Raw genomic sequence first — 12164 nt, 5'->3', positions numbered from 1 at the left:
CGCCTCTGAGAAAAAGGTATCGGACGGGTCTGATGCTCTTTGGGTGGATGACACCTAAATGAACATCTGTACAAAGTCCCAATTTATTTCTAATATCAGAGATCAGACCTCTACTCTTGCCTGATGCGTCTAAAACAAAAAGGGGGAACTGTAGAGAGCTGCGGAATGCTATGCCTTAAAGATGGAGCTGGTTTCCGCCTTCCACCTTCCCGATGGTGAGTGCTCTCTGTCACGAACAACTCCACATTTGGCTAAGGCCGAGGATCTGGCTTGCTTCCATGTATGTGGACCTATCTGCATTGCCCCCGTGGCACGCCTGGGTTGGCTACCCAGAGGCTATTTAAGCTGTGGGCTGGCTTTACCCGGGGTCCGAGGATTGTTCAATGTTCCTGAATAAACTGCATTGAAAAAAAAAAAAGAATAAATACATTAATTAAATTAATAAAATTAGAAATAGATGTAACAAGAGTCCAAATCTCTGCGATTTATATTAACTAGAGTGTACATATATTGTCAGATCTCTAGATTGGAAGAATGAAAAATGTATAATATGTATTAGTAAAACTCTGATCCTATTCTAAAGCTATGGTAAAGGAAAATATATTCTAAATAGGTAGTTATTCTGCTTAGTTATTCTGGTTAGTTATACCAAAAGTATAGTACCTTCTTTTCCATAAGGTAAAAACGTAGTGACAGGAATGCAGGTGTGGGGAGCTGCTTTCAATTTTAAGAAAAATATTGAACTTCTGGACAAAGGAGTCTTGCCTAATGGGTGGAATCTCTTTATCACACTAAACACTGGTTTTTGTTTTGTTTTTGTTTTTGTTTTGTGTTTGTTTGTTTTTTCATTTTTAAAAAGTGAGATCATTAAGTTCCCTTTTTTTTTTCTTAACCAGAAATGATACCACAGCTGAAAACAGACAACATGGGCCAAGTTCTCATTGAAAGGGCCATACAATATGAACCATCCACATATTTTAAACTTTCTCTCATTGCTTAATACACATTATAGAATATCCACAGCCATTGTGGGCTAAAACTTTTCACATACCACAAACCCGACACACACATTTTATTTTTTCGTTTTATGTTAATTAATGTTTAGTTGCTCGTGATATATATGTCCATGACGTTTCTAATTCTTTGAGAATTTCATTCAGGCATACAACATATTTTTCTTTTTCGGTCACACAGACAGTGTATTAAAACATGATTCTGTGCATTTTGATAATTTCACAATCTTAAAAAATGTATAACAAAACTTGAAATTTACATCTGCTACACATCTGCAGGATTCTAATATAATATTCCATTAAACAAATCTTTTCACATGTCTCAGTGCTCTTCTTATATTATGACCCCAAAGAACATTTCTTTCTACACGCAGGTGTGTGTGAAGTTAACCATTCTTTAAGGAAAGTACATGGCTTCACGTGATTACTTGTTAATGTTTCTGGTGCCCAAATAAGCTCCATTCAGGCATACAACAAACTTTGACAATATTCCTGCCCCACTCCTCTTTGTCTTTTCTCTTGTAATAACTTACCCAGTCCAATTTGTTCTGACCATATACTCATGCATGTGTGAAGTTCATTTGAGCATGACTGATGTTCCAGAGACAGTAGATTGAAAATAAAGTGACTCTTATTCCTTATCTTAGTTACTATTCCATTGTTGTGAAGATAAACTTATGAAACGCTCATAAAAGACAGCATTCATTTGGGTACTTGACTACAGTTTTAGAGGATTAATCCATGATCCTCATGGTAGGATTCAGGCAAGCATGGCCCAGTAGTTAAGAGCTTTGCATACTGCTCCACAGGGAGCAAACAGAGAGAGACTGGGCCTGGTGTGGTGTTTTAAACTTCAAAACACGCCCTCATTAACATATCTAATCCGAAAAGACCATACCAACTCTAACAATTGGTTACCAAACAATCTTTTGCAAACAGTTGCAATAAGTACGGGTGCCAATGCATTCAAATATATGAAAGTATGTTTTCCTTTCTCATGTTATCCAGCACACTTCTCTAGAAGCCATCAACTGTCAGGACTTTGTTAGTTAGAGGGACAGACTCCTAAGCCTCTCTCCAGAGCATGCTGGATATTAACTGGTTGAATCTTATGACAACATTCTGCATGCAACCACAAATGTTGTGAATTCATGTTGGCACTGTCATATCAAGAAGACACTATTTTACCCTAGTCTTTCCCAGCCTTTGATTCTTAAAATCTTTGAAAATATTCTCTTCAATGCCCCCTGATACTTGAAGAGAGGAAACAAGACCTTCTGAAATCCACAAATACCTGTTCTTTCCAGGATTAAAAGTTTTCTATGTCTTTGTTAACCATAATCTACTACATAAAGTTCTCTGATCATGTCAGAGAAGTGGGCTAATATGTAGATAATAGAGAGATGTTTGTTGAGTATAATTTGATACTTTAAACATTTACCAAAATAATAGAAAAAGGTTCAATTCTTGGGCCTGTGAGCTCTATAACCTTGTGTTCTCAGCCAAAATTACAGCAGCAGGCATGTGATGCTTTTTGTGAATTAGGCCTTAAATTCATTATTAGGTAATTATTTACTCCCATGAAGATGGTGCCACTATTGTGTTCATGGCCATAGTTTACTATATTGTTCTTTAATGCATCATTTCATTCCTAGATTGTTCTACTGGTGATCCTCACCTCCCCCCACACACACACACCAAAGCCTACACAGAGCATTCTAGTAGTACAATAAATATTCAGCAGGGAGGAAACTACATGGTCAGTAACAACTTGATTTTTCCATGTGCTAGAATGAACAGTATATTATATGTTCAGCAACAGGGTCTTACTGCTAAGTTTTGGTGGGTAACAGAGAGCAAATCAATAGCCTGTACTGTTTTGGGTAGTGTTTGGTATCCCTGACCAATAATTCAAGGTGAGGAATTACACATGTTCCACATCTGGCACCAGGTTTTAAATTTGGTAACCTATAACTTTTGGTTTGGTATTTTCCACTGTATAGGATTAAGTGAATCTTATGGAATAGTGCTTATAGAGTAGTTATTTTCCATATACAATTTTAAAATGCCTATGAATTATTAATACTTTTCTCTTCCACATATAGAATAGTTTCCATATAGGATTTATAATGCCCTATGAATTATTAATACTTTTCTCTTCAATATTTTACCTTAAAGGTTGACCTTGCCTTGCTGACCAATTAATCAGGTATAAAACTAAGAAATTAAGATAAGGGATATTGGTACAGGTCAAAAGAGTGGTCTCTGAATTTAACTATGTCCCTGGTTAGTCTCAAAAGAAAAACAAAAATATGAATCTCATGAAAGATGTCCATTTTAGAGACTTTAGAAATAGTATAAAAACCGTTCTAAACATTTAGAAACACATGTAGGAATTCACAATGTTTTGTTCTGGACACTGCCTACTTTCATCCTTCATGGTTTCTCCCCTTGAAACCTTCAAATACCTCTTTCTTTTTTTTTTTTTTTCCAAAGCCCACTCTTGATCCTTAAGAATGAGATCTGATAGACTAAGATCAGAAAGAATGAGAGGATTACCTCCCCTATCAGTGGTCTTGGAGAGGGGCATGCATGCAGAAAGGGGACTGGGGGTGGCCCGGGAGGGAAGGAAGGAGGGACATATGGGGGTATACAAAATGAATAAAGTGTAATTAATAAAAGTTAAAAAAAAGAATATACAACTTTACTCTGCAACAAAGTCTGTTTATTTTATCTATTTTTTTGTGTGTCTCCCCTAAGTTATTTCATCAATAATCCTGGGAAACAGATATGCAAGTGGAGTCCAGAAGAGAATGTAATGAAAATGTTTGATGTTTCACTCTAGCTGTGATAGGATTTCCTCCATTTTTATATTGGTAAGACATGGACTTCTGTCCCTTAGCTTCATATTATAGAATTTCTGTTTCTTTCTTGTAGAACCCATGCCATACCTGCCCCTCAGGCCCCAGTACCTGCAGTAGCATTATATTATTTCCCTAGTCTCATAGCAATTAGCAGACCTCCTACTGAAAACTTGCCTGTGAATAGTTATTACCTTACAGGCTCATGATTCACATGCACCTCTCATTTCCCCACATGAGTTGGCTAGAGTCTCCAGAATATCATTGGATATCAAAGGGCTGCTATGGGCTGCATATTTGACCACTTACCCATTTAGTTAGCATACATCAACACCTCAACTAAATGTACTCCTCCTCCCTGATTTCCCCACATTCTCAGAGTCCTAATTTACTTCCTCATAATTCTCTTCCCTTTGGCCTGCTAGAGAATCAGAGACAGTATTTCAAGGGTCATGTTGTTAAGCCATTCTCCTTCCTCTGAGACCTCTCACAAATGACCTACACTCTGCCTAATAGGTCTTAATTCTCTTCAGAGACCCCAACATGATGATGTACATCTGTCTATCTACATTTTTGTGATTTAATACCTCATCTAATACACTTATTTATGAAGTTCCTCTTGAAGACAAACTCAAAACCTTTTATGTTCCATTTAAATCTTTGATTTGTATTTTCACTCCTATACTTAGCTAAGGAAACACTTTTCCGGATTTTGGGAATATATGCCTCACATAACTCACTCTCTCTGCTTATACTTCTGTCTCATGCCACTTCCATGGTAACCTAACACGAGAGTGTTTTAAAAATGTCCAGTGGTTATTTTCATGAGCCCGTATTTATATGTGATAAAGGTAATGAGTTTTCTTTAGACTGAAAATATAATAATATACGTCAATTGATGGACTCTAGTATGTATGCATTGGTTAATTTGTATAATTTCTTGACTGGGTCTAGAAGGAAATTTAAAAATGGTCTGTGACTGTTAACATATGAGATATTGTAATGAAGATAAATTTTCGGGGGCCTTCATTCTAATTCGTCCAAAATCTCACAGGAAGAAATTTATACTAAATTTCAGACAGGAAATTGTATTTTTCTACATCCAAAAGACAAATTTAAAGAAAGACAGAAAGGAAGAAAGACAGACAGAAAGATGAAAGGAAAAGATGAATCTTCAACCCTTGTTAACAATGAGTAAGGAATATAGAGTCAGACAGAGAGTACTTGCTACACTTGCTCCTCAGGAAGCTCATGTACCTTGGTTTCTGCGAACCAAAATAACTCAAGAGGCAATCAGGGCATCAAGGAATGCTACATATGTTTCTCAGGATATATATATATATATATATATATATATATATATATATATACCATATTAGTCTTCACTGGTCAGTAAACTTCTCATGATTAAATGAAGTCAGCATGGAATCAGATAGAATATGCTCTTTTGAATTACTGGGCCCTGGATTGAAAGAGCTTTTCAGAAGTATTTAAAGTTTTATTTCACTGATAAGGATTTGTCTTTCAGTTTTGTCATTCAGAATCAGGACAATTTTTATCATCAAGCCTTTAAATAAAGAAGTTAATTTTAATTTGCTCTTATATATTATAAATACCTAATTGAAATCATTTTTTTTTTCGGAGAATGACCAGTAACTGACAACTACTGCAGTGTACTGACAAACCAATTGCCATTTTATAATGCCTTAATGTGGTCATACAAGAGGATGCTACAGCAACTAGCCTTCTAGAAACCAAGAATCCATCTTCTAGACAGATTTTTAGTTATTGTACTCCTAAAATCTCAACGAAATTACAAATATTGTCATTGCAAACTGAGACTCCATTGATGGCCTATTATTAGTGTAGGCAACTGTTGTTTATAACTGAAATATAGGAGAGGAATGAAAGGAACAAATATATTGTAAAACTGACAGAAAGGAGCCAGAGGTATTGACTAAAGGCACAAGGATTAATGGAATGACATGAACTCTGTTGGTTACTTTCTAAATGGAAAAAAAAAAAACTTGCAAATGTTACGTTAGTTGAAAGAGTACTGGATTTGCTCCCTACATCTTCAGCATCTGTCTTCTGCAGTGGTGGTAGCTGTAGAAAGGGAGGAGGAAAGCATTACCTCTGCACATGGCCATTGAACGCTAATACTAAAGGGTCCTTCAAATTGATTTTTTATCAATTTTTGCCCAAAGGTAGTACTTCATCAAGTAGGTATCCATTGGCTCTCTGAATTGCTGTCAGAATTCTGCCCAGTACCAAATCATGAATGGATATTTAAAAGGGTGGCCAGCCTGTCACAACCTAACTAGCTGTTGTGAACCAAAGGAGAACACAATAAGGTTGAGGCAACCTTGTCTACTCTACGATCAAGTTGTGTACTTTCTCTCATTACACATCAACACTTCAGAGGAAGTGGCAGCACGATCCCTTGTTCAGGACTTTTCAGAACAAAGTCTGGGAAAAGGCTGTCAGCCACAGCCTTGAGGCTCTGTATGCCCAGCAGTGGTTTATGTCAGCACAGCTAGGATTACTCCATTTTTCCTGATTTTCCTTATCGCATTTAGCATTTCCTTTGAAAGAACAATGTTAAAACCATGGATAATATTTTTGTTTAAAGTTGAATGTAAAAGTCAGTGAGTATTTTAGGAGTCCATACAACTTTTTGCCAAATGCTGGAGACGTGCTCCACCCGGGGCATGTAGAGTACAGACAGTAGATTTGAGAGAGATCTTGAGAGAGCTGTTAACAGCAGAAAACTAAGCAACTTCTAACATGTTTCTGGTTCTGATAAGCTATGAAAATAATGCTGATTTGATAAGCTACGTGGCATTTTTCTCCTGTCTAGCAAATATTGACCCATACTTTTAAAATAATGATTAGCTAATGGTAGACTCAGGTAGAAGTTTAATCTCAGCTGTTAAATTTTCTATAATTTATCAAAATGTCACCCCCATAAACTACCAATCACTTTTGCATCAAATCCTACAACTTTGAAGGGTGAATAACTTCTAGATTGTTTTTGAGCCATATTTGAACCAGGGTCAGTCTTCTCACTGAAAAAAGCAGGAGAATTTTCAAAAAGGTGGAATTCCCAATTTAAATATGGTTACAATGGCATAAATGTTGTTTATAAGCAGCTTTCCTGGCACACAGGCAGTGCTCAGCGTACACATGTGAGCTTGTTTAAAAAGCAAGGAAGAAGGAAGGCAGGAAGAGAGGGAAGAAGGGAGGAAGAGGGAGGGAGGAAGGAAGGAAATAAGGAAGGAAGGAAAGAAAGAAGGGAGGAAGGAAGGAAGGAAGAGAAGAAGGCAGGGAGAGGGGGGAAGAGGGAGAGAGGAAGGGAGCAAAGGAAGGAGGGTTAGTTTGCTTACCTGTCATGTTCCACGGCAAGGGAAGTAATGCCGGAATGTGACGATGCTCGTTCATCACTTTTTGTTTGTTATTGATCTTCAAACCTAATATTCTGACATTTAAGGAACATGTGTTCTGGAAGATTGTAAACTGTTGGTTTATATTTGAAAGAAATAGGCTGGAGTGTGTGACAGAGCTGGATTCAAACGCCAACCTGACTTTAGCTGTGTAGTCTTGGGCAAAAAAACTTACCTCTTTTGAGTTTCAGTCTTTTAATTTTTCACAACCCCAGTGATTCTTGGGAATTAAATTAATTAATATATGTAAAGTGCTGAGCACAATAACAATGCACTGAGAAGTTGTTAATATTAATGTTTACCATACTCTGGCAACCCCACAAGTGATTATCAGTACTAATTCTGTTTACACATGACACAGAAAACTCAGGGTACAATAAAATCAAGTATTTAAAAAAAAAAAAAGAAAGAGTACTGGAAGGAAAATCTGAATGTAGTCTAGGGTTCTTTTAATATATTTATTCTTCTTAGTGTTGCAAGACAGGATCCTAGAATGCTAACAGTTATAAAACAGGAAAAACCTAGAGTCTATATCCCCAAATATATTTTTGAATTGCGGAAGGACTGGACTTCAGCTCACTTGCAGCTCACCCATCATTATCAATGAGAGAGAACAAATAAAAGCTATAAAACATGATCTCTCACTTTATTAAGCACAAATCTGTTGAGATAAGTGGATACCCACATTATTTTCAGCTCTTACAATATTTCACAAGAAAAAGCATGGTGATCATTCATAAAAAACAAATGACACTTCAGCTTTTATAAGCCTTCTCACTAACTACCAAGGGCAAGATACTGGCCTGAGACTTAGGACAATCACAGTTACCCAAAGTACACTCCGTTTAGACGTGGCTCATATATACCCTTGAGACTAATCCATATTTAATATATTTATGGGTAAGATTTGTCTCTCACTCCATGGACTTCCTTTTCATTGGGCTGACTTTCTTTTTACCTTATAGAAGCTAATAAGTTCCATGAACTCTCCCTGTCATCAAAGATGGGGTAAAAATTGTAACTGCCAGAGGACAAGGAATACTAGAACAAATAAGTGTCATCAAGATATAAAAGGACCATTGTAGTCATGAACTCATAGCAGCTGAGCTTTCAGAGACAGTACCTATATAATATCAACCATTTAATACTATAGTGTGTACTAGGGGAGGGATCAAAAGTTCCTATATCTAGTTGAGATCTAGTGACAGTTGATGTTGGTTGGGGGATAGAATCATTTTTTATAAGGATGGGGCATCTCATCAGATGTTCATTCTCCAATAGAAGAACCAACATCATTGTACATGTGGGCAACACTAAATATGTAACAGGCTTGGCAGGAAAAATTATAGAAAAACACTTGGGTGTTTGATTTTGATGATCCAACTATGAAGAGGACATGGCAGCCAGTCCTGAAGATACCTGATAAGCTAGGTTCAGATGGAAGGGGAGGAGGACCTCCCCCAGCAGTGGATTTGGAAAGGGGCAGGGAGGGATTAGGACTAGGGAGGGAGGGTGGGATTGAGAGGTAATATGGGAGAGGTCTATGGCTGGGATACAAAGTAAATAACCTGTGATTAATATAAAAATAATAATAATAAATCAAATTAATAAAAAGAGAAAGAAAAAATAGCCTCCAAGAAATTGGAATTCCCCTTGGAATCTCATACTGAGAGAAGGAAAATGCCCAGCCAGATGAGAACCGGTTTACATAGAAGAGATTTCATACAGTTCTAACAACTTGTCATGACAGGTCATGAGATAAATAAAGCACAGTCACTGATGGATCAATACTGGGTGGGAACACCCTTTGATCAGGACTTCTTACATGTCTATATCCATGTCTCTCTGTTAAACCTTAATATTATTTTAGGACACCAAAGGTTAACTTGGGAAACATACTGGCTCCTGTTCCCTCTTACCATTGTGGCCATCTTAAATTAATATATATAAATATAAATATATATATATATATATTGTTTTTGTTTTTTTTTTCTTTTTACTGTTAATTTGATGCTTTCAATTTGCTTGCTGATGATCTGTGGGCAAACCTGGTATAGGGCTCAGGCTGTGACCACCTCTCCTCCAAGTATCATCACAACTCAATTCAATAAACGATTTTTAGAAAAGAAAAGATTTTGAAGTTTGGAAGGTGACTCAGAGAAGATAATGAATAAGTTAGAATGGGGATGGGGTTAGGGGGTGGGGATGCAGCTACAACTGAAATACAAAGTGAACAAGCAGTAATTAAGAAAAATAAAATAAGTACTAATGATTGTTCTATGCCAAAAGGATAATGAAATATTGAATCAGTCAAAATAAAATGTCTTTTTTTTTAATAACACCTTAAAATGCATTACCATGATTTAACATTACTTTACTAATGTATTAGATGTGGACCACATTATATATTATAAATCATGTCTTTAATTTTCAAACAGGAATTTTCCCCAAACTTTTATTCTAAATATTAAGTGGGCCGAGAAACTTTTACCATAAAATGTGTTGAAGTGTGTAATATGGAAAAATGAGAAAAAAATATAAAATTATAAGAACTGCTACTGTAAATAAGATCACTACAAAATACTATCTCATGATACTATAAATAAAAACCCAAGTGTATCACATCAAAGAAGAGACATTTAAAACTCTGTTAAGTAAGAATAAGAATATCAGAGGAACATTCATAATTCATGTTCCAAACTTATTAGTACATTCTATTTTCTAGAAGGGAGCTTAATATGGCAGGAGTTATTAAGGAAAATGGATGTTTTCATAATTAAAATACTGGAAATCAAACACTAAGATGATATTTCCCAAATCTCAATTCTGATAATAATGTCAGATTTTCAAATCATTTATCTAAAAATAGAAGTAATGAGCTGATTTAACAGGACCTCTTAATGTGGACTATTTTATTATAATTATCCATATATGGCTACATATTGAAATTGATCCTTTCCCAATTCATTACTTTTGGTTTTAAATTCACATTCACAGTTAGGAATAACTCATTTTTTATTATTATCATAATCACAGTACATAATATTTACTATATTATGTAAAATACATCATGATCTTTCTATAGCAGCCATTTACTTGAAAATCTTACAATATGAATTACTTGGCTCAGGGAACACAAAACAGAACCTGTGGTTATTGAGCCATTTCCTAAACAGTGACCTAGGGAAATGTGCCTCCCTGATCCACAATCTACATTATGGACTGTTTCCTTTCTATTCCTCTAAGCAGATCAATTAATTGTACTGCCAAAACACACTCAGGTAACAGTAAATCTTCTGTAACTGTGATGTACATGTAATTTTCAAAATAGCCAAAGGTTACCATTATAGATAGTTGCTTTTAAATATTTTAATATAATTGGCTACTAATCTTACAGATGGTAATTTATTAAAGTTTTACATGAAATTGCTCCATATATTAATTTCTATAAGACAATCCTATTTTTTCACTAATCATTATCTACAAACACAGGCTCTCTTTCTTGTGTTTCTTGACATTTTGAAAAATATGGTCCTTTAGATTAGTTATCTTTTCTCTGCTCATCTGATTACTTTTGATAAGCCTTAATGTCATAACTTTACATCTCCTCTGCTGTCATTAATGTAGAGGAAACATTTTATTTCTTCTCATGACCGTCCTGAAGGTTTTCTGCAACCTAACTGATGTTGCAGTGATTCTTTTATTTTTTTAAATTCTTAATTAATTACACTTTTTCACTTTGTATCACCCCGGTGGTTCCCTCCCTCTTCCTGTCCCAATCATTCCCTTCCTCCACCCTCTGCATGCATGCCCCTTCCCAAGTCTACTGATAGAGGACATCTTCTTTTCTTTCCTTCTATTCCTAGTCAATTAGGTCTCATCTGGAGTGGCTGCATTGTCTTCTTCTGTGGCCTGGCAATGCTGCTTCCCCCTCAGGGGGAGATAATTAAATAGCATGCCAATCAGTTCATGTCAGAGACAGTCCCTGTTCCTATTACAATGGAATCCAGTGGATAATGAACTGCCATGGTCTACATCTGTGCAGGTGTCTTAGGTTATCTCCATGCATGGTCCTTCCTTAGAGTATCAGTCTCAGGTAAAACCCCTGTGATGAGATTTTTTGGTTCTGTTGCTCTCTCCTTGTGGAGTTCCTGTCCTCTCCAGATCTTACTGTTTCCCACCTCTTTCCTAAGATTCCCTGCACTCTGTCCAAAGGTTACCCATAAGTCTCAGCATCTGCATTGATAGTCTACAGGGCAGAGCCTTTCTGAGGTCCTCTGTGTCAGGCTCCTGACTGTTCCCTCTATTCTCCTTCTTCTAACGTCCATCCTCTTTGCCTTTTTAAATAGGGGTTGAGCATTTTAGCAAGAGTCCTCCCTCTTGGTTGTTTCTTGAGGTATACAGGTTTGAGTAGGTTTATCCTATATTATATATATATATATATATATATATATATATATATATATATATATATATATGAGTGAATATACACCATGTGTGTCTTTCTGCTTCTGGGATAGTTCACTCAGGGTGATCTTTTCCAGACCCCACCATTTACCTGAAATGATCCTAAGATTTCACCTTATACCCATCAGAACGCCTAAGATGAGTAACGCAAGTGACAGCACATGTGGAGAAAAGGGAACTCTCCTCCATACTTGGAATTTGTTGAATCCTACAGGATCCTACTTACATGTTATACATTTTAGGACTATGCAAAATACTGAATAAGACTCAGCATGTTATCAAGAGTGTCAAGAAATGACAAAGAAAACTGAGTAGAGAATGGCATCGTATAGAAAGTAGAAAGGGAGCTATGGTGCTTGTGGTTAGATTCAGTACTACCA

The sequence above is a fragment of the Meriones unguiculatus genome (genome assembly GCF_030254825.1).
Source record: "Meriones unguiculatus strain TT.TT164.6M chromosome X unlocalized genomic scaffold, Bangor_MerUng_6.1 ChrX_unordered_Scaffold_31, whole genome shotgun sequence".
NCBI classification, from domain to species: Eukaryota; Metazoa; Chordata; class Mammalia; order Rodentia; family Muridae; genus Meriones; species Meriones unguiculatus.
Note: the sequence above shows the minus strand (reverse complement) of the source record.